We start from the raw sequence: 10,661 nt of genomic DNA, 5'->3' as shown, positions 1-10,661 counted from the left end.
CTGATCTGGTGAGTCCATTCTGAAGCCTGTAGCCCCCTGTATCCTGGTAGCTGCTGCCATCTCCCTCTGCCGTGGTGGGCAATACCACCCCCACTTTCTTCACTCCCCACAGAGTACCACTAATACAAGCTGGTGTATAATAGGTTTTTGTAGGGGGTGAAGGGTAAAAGAAGATGATTGCATTAGTGAAACGCAAGAAACAACTTAAAATGGAATATTAAATATTGCTGATCTAAAAAGCCAGTACCCATTCTCCCTGGTGGGCTGTTTCTTGCTGGCCATATTCTCCCTCAGGCTCTGGCTTGTTGCCGTCTTCTCCAACCTCTCTCCCAAGATCCTTTTCCCAGCCTCTGGTTCGCCTAGCTGCCAGCCTCTGACCCTCAATTTCCTTTTACTTTTCTCATGCAAAGCAATTCACCCACAGCTTCTGGACTTTGCCCTGGGGTGGGGTGGATGGAGAGAGAGGGGCTTCACCTTTCCCATCCAAAAAGTCAGCCAAGATATTTTTTAAAACAAAGAGCCATCTTTCCTGTTTTGAATCATGCTGCTCCCGTACTATGTGAAGGCTGCAGTCTGTTCTAGTTTCAATAGAATTTTTTTTTCTCATTGCCGTCAGCCAGCAATTGTGGGAAAACAGTATGCAGAATGAATTGCTGAAGACTACCAGTAAAGTGGAATTTTAAGCACTCTCATTAACAAAGCCTTTGGAAAATGTCATTAAAGATTCCAAACAAGTAAGCAATCAATCCCAGTAAACTCAATATGGAACAAGTAGAAAGCGAGAGCCTTTAGAAAAAATAAAGCTGGATCACTACCACACGTATTATATTAAAATGACTTTCAAATATATCAAAGATTCAAACAGAAAAAAGGGTCCACAAAAATAATAGAACATGATTGAGGTTTCAAAAAACAATATTTGGGGAGTAGAAAAGACTTTGTAAGTATGATATTGAATCTAGAAAAATAAAAAAGTTAACAATCTGACCGAATATAAATATTAAACTTCCACAAAGCAAAATTACCATAAATCAAGTCCAGAAAAAGTGTGAGAAAACGTTTAATGCAAAAAACAGATTAGAGAAAAAATTCCTCAATAGACAACTCAAATATCATCGAAATGAACGACAGAAATTTTAAAGGTAGGCAAAGGATATGAACAAGCGGCAATACACACACACGGTCACTAAAACTATGAAAGTATGTTCAACTTTGCTCCTACTTAAATAAATAAACATTTTGAAAAAGATATTGTTTTCCACCTAGCAGATTGGCAAATACATCAAAATTTACGACACCAAGTGGTGGTAATAATAAGAGGAAACACTCATTTTCATATATGTTGATTGTAGTGTAAATTGGTGCAAACTTTTTGATAGATACTTAGGTAATATCTGACTCAAATTCTACCTTGGGACTTTTTCCTCAGATGTATGTAAAATGATGTTTTAGTCAACATTGTTTATCATGACAACACAACTATAACAGTGTAAATGCCCATCACAGGAGTGGTTCTTTCAATTATAGTGCATTCATACAAAAAAAATACTGTGCCACCATATTAAAGAAGGAAGATAGTTATATCATAGACATTATGGAAAGAAGTAGTAATACCATTTGTATAAAGATGTATACATAGCACTTTTGAATCTCAATTCAAAAATTGAAGAGTACCCAAAAAGTGTAACTTTATTTCTTTTGAGCTATATGGAATGTCTATATTGAATTCCTATTCAACCAAATGGCAAAAAGCTAATCGTAACAAATTTGATGTCCCACTTTCCTGAGGGTTGTTGTTGTTGTTTTTAGCTCTGCAGAGGGTTATTTTTAAGTTCTGGGGGAGTTTACAGCTTGGCAAGACCTTCAACAGACAAAGACATCTGTTCCCTTGAATGGTCATCTATCCACATTGGCTTCCACGAGTCATCTTTTTTCCATCTGGTCTACCATGATCAGTTCACCAAAGACTAATATTTAACTGGTAACCACCCATAAAGGCAGTACAATGTTTTGACCAATTTTTAAAATATTGAAAAACTTCTAATTGGTAAACAGACACTGCTTTAAGCACTCTCCTTCACCCACTAGACCTGGCCACCCTCCCCCTCCTTTACCAGAGGAGCCTTCCTTACCTCCTCCACAATCCAACAGCTAAAGGGTTATTGCCAGGCACAGCCAGAGCTTCCAGGAGCCTGTTCTAGGGACACAGCCAGTATGTCTTCAGATTGGCAAGTATGCTGTGCCTGCTGCTAAATATTGTCAAATGCTGACTCCCTCAAAACACTGCCGAAATAGTCTGTTCATAAAGCAAAGCTGAGTTTATTGCTTACTGTAGTAAAAGGAAAGCGCTACACCGACAGAGGCTTAGTTGTATTCTGAAGTGGAAAGGCAAAGTTGGAATGTTTATGAGGTTTGGGGTTTTGGTTTAAGGCAAGTCTTCAAATAAGGGGATGATTTAATTAATATTGGGGAAGGATCATGATATAATAGAGTAGGATTGGTGTATACAGCAAGGTAAGGTTTTTTCTTAAGTTTTATTTTTATGTATTTATTTTATTTGTTTATTATTTTTGACCGCGCTGGGTCTTCGTTGCTGTGCGCGGACTTTCTCTAGTTGCAGCGAGCGGGGGCTACTCTTTGTTGCGGTGTGTGGGCTTCTCATTGCGGTGGCTTCTCTTGTTGCAGAGCACAGGCTATAGGCGCGTGGGCTTCAGTAGTTGTGGCGCGTGGGCTTCAGTAGTTGTGGCTCGCGGGCTCTAGAGCGCAGGTTCAGTAGTTGTGGCACACGGGCTTAGTTGCTCCATGGCATGTGGGATCTTCCTGGACCAGGACTCGAACCCATATCCCCTGCATTGGCAGGTGGATTCTTAACCACTGGCCCACCAGGGAAGCCCAAGGTAAGGGTTTTGAGGCAAGGGTTTTAAAGAGTCTTGGAGAATAAATCATCATTTGATGTTATGTATTAAACACTCAGATGTTTATTTAAATGGGTTTTTTTTTTTTTTTTTTTTTTTTTTGGTGGTACGCGGGCCTCTCACTGCTTTGGCCTCTCCCATTGCAGAGCACAGGCTCTGGACGCGCAGGCTCAGCGGCCATGGCTCACGGGCCCAGCCGCTCCGCGGCATGTGGGATCTTCCCGGACCGGGGCACGAACCCGCGTCCCCTGCATCGGCAGGCGGACTCTCAACCACTGCGCCACCAGGGAAGCCCTTTAAATGGGTTTTTAGGGAAGTTCTTAAAATGGGAAATACAGGTATTTGCAGTTTTTATCTTCTTGGTTAAGAGTTTCCTGAAATAATAAATATAGATGAAGACAATTAAATAGTTAAGTTACATTAATGTAGAAGACATACTGTTTATACACAGATAGTTTCATTTCTCATTGTTATGGTCATTCATAAGCCTGAGCTGAAGGATAGGCCCTTAACATCTGGGAGTATGATCAACCCAGATGTTCACTACTCTGAGTTGTCATGACTGAGTATCATGTTTCTCAAGGTGGTCTTTTCAACCTCCTTAAGTGTAAAGTTTTTCTGTTTGTTCTTTGGATGGTCATTTGTTGGATCATTTGATGGATCAGTGACTACACAATGGGACAAACTCAGAATACCACTCATTTGAACACCACAGCACAAACAAATACTAAGAGAAGGATTTATGATCAGAGTTTGTAGTCCACTTTTAGCCAGAATCCAATATTACCCAAATTAAACTAAGGAAAAAGATCTCATCACCAATATAAAGAGTCCATAGAACCAGGTATGGAATATTAGCCAAATTGCTTAATTTTATAATGTCTTTGTTTGCTTCCTAGAGCTTTTTAACAATATTAAAGATCCCAAAGAGGTCTGCAGGAATATAAATACATTATTTTCCAAAATCAGCAGAAGATACCCTTCAAGAGGTCGATATTGTATCTAAAATGCTCTATTCTGAATCAGTGTCTGTCGAATTTCATGAACCTCTTGGATGAGATCTATAGCCTTGGTAGATCTCTGGGCCACAAGATTTCCCTACTTTCTATACTTATAAAATATGAAGGGAAGGCTTCCCTGGTGGCGCAGTGGTTGAGAGTCCACCTGCCGACGCAGGGGACACGGGTTCGTGCCCCGGTCCGGGAAGATCCCACATGCTGCGGAGCGGCTGGGCCCGTGAGCCATGGCCACTGAGCCTGCGCGTCCGGAGCCTGTGCTCCGCAATGGGAGAGGCCACGACAGTGAGAGGCCCGTGTACCGCAAAAAATAAATAAATAAAAAATTTTAAAAATATGAAGGGAAGTTGGTGAAAGAGAGAAGAAATCAGTCCAGAATTCCCCTTGGGCAGTTAGGGTTTCAATTCTCCAATCAAAATCCAAGTTTTCTCCTTGATTTACGTTATCTAACAACGTCTTGTTCTGAGAGGGAAACGAATAGCCCCAAATGGGCACTGTGTGAGGCCAGGAACTATCAGTTTACCAACATAACAAGTTCCCATTTAGTTTGCAAGGAGTATCTAGTAGCCCTTTCTATACTAATCCAATACCAGTCTTAAAGGGTCCCCTTTGACCTGTTTTTAGTCAAGATACCCCTAAGGCATTGTCACATAGTGTTGTAATATTTTGGCTCCATGAATCAAGAATGATCCAGGGCCAGGCAATGAAATTCGCAAGTAGCAAGAGCATTAGCAAAGGGACATCCCTGGTGGCGCAGTGGTTAAGAGTCTGCCTGCCAATGCAGAGGACAAAGGTTCGATCCCTGGTCCAGGAAGATCCCACATTCTGCAGAGCAACTAAGCCCGTGCACCACGACTACTGAGCCTGCACGCCACAACTACTGATGCCCGCACACCCTAGAGCCTAGAGTTGTGTGCCACAACTACTGAGCCCACATGCTCTAGGGCCCACGTGCCGCAACTACTGAGCCCATGTGCTGCAAGTACTGAAGCCTGCATGCCTAGAGCCCGTGTCCGCAACAAGAGAAGCCACCGCAATGAGAAGCCCGTGCACCACAACGAAGAGTAGCCCCCACTCTCCACAACTAGAGAAAGCCCGCACACAGCAACGAAGACTCAACGCAGCCAAAAATAAATAAATTGATTAATTAATTAAAAAAAAAAAGAATGGAGGCTTTATAGGGAACATAGATAAAGGTAGCCTTATATCAGCAAAAGAGACAATAAGATAGCTATAAAAACAAAAATCAAAAGAATGCAGGTTAAAACATGACAATATAAGGTCTTGTTCAGTGGATCTTGGGTAGAAGCTGTCTATGTCTCATGTAGTCTTCTGTTTTATCTGGAAGTCTTGGGTGAATCGTGTCTCTTTCCAAAGACTTTCTACTTTGGAGGGTTCTTAAGAATCTTCAGTTTGAGTTCTCCTGCAGTGACTTTATTGCAGTGATTCAAGGATGCTTTATTCCTCTTTAATTAAGAGGCATGAATCCAAGGAACAACACTTTGGAATATCACTACCATTCTAGTTAGCTAATAGGGTCTTTTCCATCAGGGTTCAAGAGCTGTCTTTCTCTTATATTTCTTCCAAAGGCCAGATCTTCAAGTTTTAGGTCATAAAAGGAATATTTAGATGTTTAGGAAAGGCTACTCATAGTTGCTGATAAGACTGTGTGTACTATATGAATTCCCTGCATGTCTACTTGGTCATGTCTACTTGTGATAAGATGGGTTCTAAAATTGGGTAAAATATTCCTAGATGCATGGCTGGCCTGTTAGTAATACATGAGAAGAGAGTCAGTGAAATTCAGAAGAAAAACTAATCTCATTGTCATTAAAGTCAATAGCAATGTCTTAGGACATAAAAATACAGGAGTCTCTAAGACCTTTGCTAATAGAGTTTTGGAATTCGCTTTGTATTTTCTGCCACTCCTGAAGATTGTACATAATATAGAACAGTGAAGTTTCTGTTTAAGTTGCAGGCTTTGCAAAGTTCTTAAATAATAGTCTCGGGAAGGGGAATGGGATTAGAGACATAGGTTGGAATTCCCCAGGTCAGAAACAAAATCAAATCAGTTTGTTTGCTATTGTTGGAGCCATAGCTCTCTGACAAGGAAAAGATTCAATCCACCCTGAGAATAAGCAAACAGGAGTTTGCCTCTGTCTAGAATGTAGAAAGTTGGAAAGAGTTTCACTCCCATCCTAACAACAAGAAAATGCCAGATAATGATATTTCTTAAACCCATTCAAGACCTGAGGTCATAATGCAACCCAAAAGCCTGAAACGCAAAAAAAGACATACCCTTCCAAGAAGAGATGGGACATGAGCACTGACTCACTTATGGCAGAGTACTAGGGAAAAAAAAGACACTAGGTGCCATAGATACCTGTAGGAAGAATCCAGCTAACATTTATAATGAACACTAAAGTTGGAGTGTGGACTACCATGAGAGGATAAAGCCGTAGGAGCAGTAGACACAAATGGAGTTCACACATACTCACAGGATCTTCTCCATAAACCTCCACCAGCTGCTGACAAGAATGACTGAAGCAGAGCAGGAAACTGGCAAATTCTCCTTCAGTGAGGCATGAATGAAGAGAAGTGGCCACCACTATGCAAACCCTTGGGACTTCCCTGGTGGTCCAGTGGTTAAGACTCTGAGCTTCTACTGCAGGGAGAGAGGGTTTGATCCCTGCTGGGGGAACTAAGATGCCACATGCTATGTGGCATGGCCAAAAAAATAAAAGTACAAACCTTATCCAGTCCCTATTCCCCTATGGATGAAGAGACTTAAGATATTGGAAGAGCAGAGAGAATCCTGTAATATCCAGGGCACTGGTGATGACCCATTGCAACTGGGGAAAATGTAAAGGAAAAAACCCTCTACTGCTGAGAGTGGAGCAAGAAACAGTCCTGTGCCCAGATCACTAAAGACCTCCTAGGATTAACAGAAGGGCAGAAGCTCTCTCCTATATAATACCCACCAAGCCTGGCGGCAGCCATCAACTGAGCCGAGATGGGCGCTTACAAGTACATCCAGGAGCTACGGAGGAAGAAGGAGTCAGACACGATGTGCTTTCTGCTCAGGGTGCGCTGCTGGCAGTACTGCCAGCTCTCTGCAGTGCACCAGGTCCCCTTTCTCCCCCCGCCCACCGGGCCCAAAGAGTCACACAGGCTGCGGTACAAGGCCAAGCAGGGTTATGTCATATATTGGATTCGCGTGTGTCGCAGTGACCGCAAACGCCCAGTTCCTAAGGGTGCCACCTATGGCACACCTGTCCACCATGGTGTCAATCAGCTGAAGTTTGCTCGAAGCCTTCAGTCTGCTGCTGAGGAGTGAGCTGGACACCACTGTAGGGCCCTGAGGGTCCTGAATTCTTACTGGGTTGGTGAAGATTCTACGTACAAATTCCTTGAGGTTATCCTCATTGATCCATTCCATAAAGCTATCAGAAGAAAGCCTGACACCCAGTGGATCACCAAACCAGTCCACAAGCACAGGGACTTGTGGGGACTGACATCCGCAAGCAGAAGGAGCCGCAGGTTCCACCACAGTATCCGTGGTTCTCGCTGCACAGCTTGGAGAAGAAGCAATACTCTCCAGCTCCAGCGCTACCGCTAATATAAGCAATGTTTGTAAAATTCTTACCTAATAAACAGTTTAGGACATTCATGTCTACTTTGAAGTGTTTTTTTTAACTTGTCTGTTAAAACTGGTTGTCTACAGATTGACTCATTGAATGCACTGTCAAATTATGAAAGTTTAAGTGCAATCATGTTTGAAGACTTTAAGTGATGGTATATCTTGTTTCTAATAAGGGAAATGCCTGTGTTTTTGCTTTATTAGGGAGTTGATATGTCCATGTTTAAAATGCTGTTTGGTACAATAGGTGTAAAATAAACTCTGTAAAATAAGAGTGCGGAAACTAGTCACGTAGATTTGTTGGGGCATGTGATGAAACCTACAGCTTTACTGGGTGATGCAATGCTCTGCTGGTTTACTCTGAAGTGGCTGTTTTATGGAGTTTGGCAAGGACAAACTTTTTAAATTGGACTTTCCTTGGAATTGTGAAGGACGTCCTGATCCTTTATCATGATCATATGCAGAAAAATAATGAGAGTTGACTAGAGCCCACATTTTTAGACTTAATCTAATATTCCATTTGTGTAACTGTTGCTTCTGAAAGGTGAAAAGTAATGCCACCATTTTTAAGAGAATTGAATAAACCTGTTGCAAGGGGGTTCTCTTAAATATGAAACAGATCCTAGTTAACCTAAATTAAATTGCCTTAGCCTCAATGGTACCTCTGAAGTTCACATAAAAGGTGGGAGGGCTTCCCTGGTGGCGCAGTGGTTGAGAGTCTGCCTGCCGATGCAGGAGACACGGGTTGGTGCCCCAGTCTGGGAAGATCCCACATGCCGTTGAGCGGCTGGGCCCGTGAGCCATGGCCGCTGAGCCTGCGCGTCCGGAGCCTATGCTCCACAACAGGAGAGGCCACAGCAGTGAGAGGCCCATGTACCGCAAAAAAAAAAAAAAAAAAAAAAAAAAGGTGGGAGCTCCTAGTTCAATCCCATGACTCTGGGATCTGTAGAATACTTAACTTCATGCAAAATAGTCATGGTATTTACACTGGTGTATCTTGAAACTAATGGAAATTGAACAGTAGATAAATGAGAAGGCAGTTATTAGCCCTAAGGTTTGTAAGCTAGTGATGCTAGAATTGGGAAATCGGTGTTTAACAGATACCTTTCAAGTGTGGGATGATAGAAAAAGCTTGGATCAAAATTTTAAATGTTTTATCTGTAGTATTAGTTTGTGACCATTATGAACTCTCTAATCCACCTTAGTGGGGAAAATAGGGTTGGTTTTATTTAAAAGTAACATTGCTAAGTCTAGTCAGTGTTATCTTGGGTCAAGCCACTTTATCCATTCCCATAAGGCTACTGAGAAAAGTCATGTAGCTGGTGTCAATACAAGTTCAAATGGTTTCAAAAAAAAAAATCCACCAAATACAAGGCAGAGTTTGACTGCCAAAGGAGATTGAGCAGGATCATTGAGAAAGCTCTACCCCAAAAGACCTAGGTACACTGCCTAAGATTGAGACTGGACAAGAAAATAGAGAATCCCCTCTGTCCTCTACCACCAGGCTATTACACACCAAGTAATAAACTACAGCAGCCTAGCCCTTGGGGAGAGGTAAGAGCATGGAGAGAGATCACCTCTGTGGCAGTGGCACACAGAGAAAACTGAGGTAGAAAAGCTGAGGGTAGAATTGAAACATTAAGAGAAATCCATTAATACCAAGCCCTTCCTCTAAGCACAAGGTAACGCTAAAGCAAGTTGAAGTTTGTAGTGTGCATTGAAGGTAACCACAAAGCAATAACAAAACCCAAACTCAACTCAAATCCTGACTATATTGACTCAGTCCCCTGTGCAAACAGCCTAGAACAAGAAGTGTGCCTATTTCCTGGCCTAAATACTATTTACCTTAATCTCTACTATATTACACAAGAAGTACCTCTTTCAACAACAAAAAAATATGAAACACAAAGACTCAAATGAAAGGAGCCCACCATCTAGAGACAAAGCAATCAACAGAACAGATACAGAGATGACACAGATGTTAGAATTACCACAGGGGGCATTTAAAATAACTATGATTTATATCTTAAAGGCTCTAGTGGAACATTTGTGAGGTTTCAGGAAAGTGATAGAAACTGTAAGAAATAAAAACGATTAGAAATAAATTTTAAGGTCTATTTAGAATATAGGTAACAGATACACAGATGAAGGATGGGCTCATAAATAGACTAGACATAGTTGAGGAAAGAATCAATAAACTTGAAAATAGACCAATAGAAATTAGCTTAATGGTTTCATTACACTTGGAGTGGCGGCGCCCTCGGCCACTTCTCTGCACTGTTCGGGTGGCCTCCTGAAGGCACTGTGCAGCAACTCCTATGTCAAGCTGAGCCAGTACTGGGACCAGCACTTCTGGCGTGACAGTGAAGAACAGGAAAAATTATTGAAGAAAAGCTGTACATTGTATGTTGGAAATCTTTCATTCTATACAACTGAAGAACAAATCTATGAACTCTTCAGCAAAAGTGGTAACATAAAGAAAATCATCACGGGCCTGGATAAAATGAAGAAAACAGCATATGGGTTCTGCTTTGTGGAATACTATTCTGGAGCAGATGCAGAAAATGCCGTGCAGTACATAAGTGGAATGTATCTGGATGACCGGATCACTTGCACAGACTGGGACGCAGGCTTAAAGGAGGGCAGGCAGTATGGCCGTGGCCATTCTGGGGGCCAGATGCTAGATGAGTATCGTCAGGACTACGATCTGGGAGAGGAGGTTATGGAAAACTGGCCCAAACCTGTGAGTGGTGAGAGCCCCATCATGAAAAACTCACTCCTTTGGCCTGTTGATTTTGATGTGCGTTACCCAAGGTCTGCGAACCTTCCCATTTTTACCAAGCTTTAATCAATGTCTCTACTGAGCTGGAAGCCTCTTCATGGTTTTCCTCTTAAAAATTATTAAAGCACAGAATCCAAAAGAATGCCTTTAATTCTATAGTCTTCGCATCTTGGTCGTGTGTCAGATTACCAGAATAATTTACCAGGTCAAAAATTGTGTTCCTTAGCCACAGACTTGATGTATAATATTGATCTATCAGCCCAAAACACACTTCTTTTAGGAAGATTGGAAAAAAATTTTTAAGTGTT

At 41.8% G+C, this 10,661-nt stretch overlaps 2 pseudogenes; both read left to right on the top strand.

Annotated features, from left to right (window-relative positions):
• The first annotated feature begins 6,944 nt into the window (after positions 1–6,944).
• LOC112392896 (60S ribosomal protein L15-like) lies at positions 6,945–7,550 on the top strand (annotated as a pseudogene).
• Positions 7,551–7,784: 234 nt separating this feature from the next.
• LOC112392881 (nuclear cap-binding protein subunit 2-like) lies at positions 7,785–10,325 on the top strand (annotated as a pseudogene).
• Positions 10,326–10,661: the final 336 nt, after the last annotated feature.

This window comes from Neophocaena asiaeorientalis, unplaced genomic scaffold (assembly GCF_003031525.2).
Source record: "Neophocaena asiaeorientalis asiaeorientalis breed wild unplaced genomic scaffold, Neophocaena_asiaeorientalis_V1.1 scaffold547, whole genome shotgun sequence".
Lineage (NCBI taxonomy): Eukaryota > Metazoa > Chordata > Mammalia > Artiodactyla > Phocoenidae > Neophocaena > Neophocaena asiaeorientalis.
This window is presented reverse-complemented; position numbering and strand designations above follow the sequence as displayed.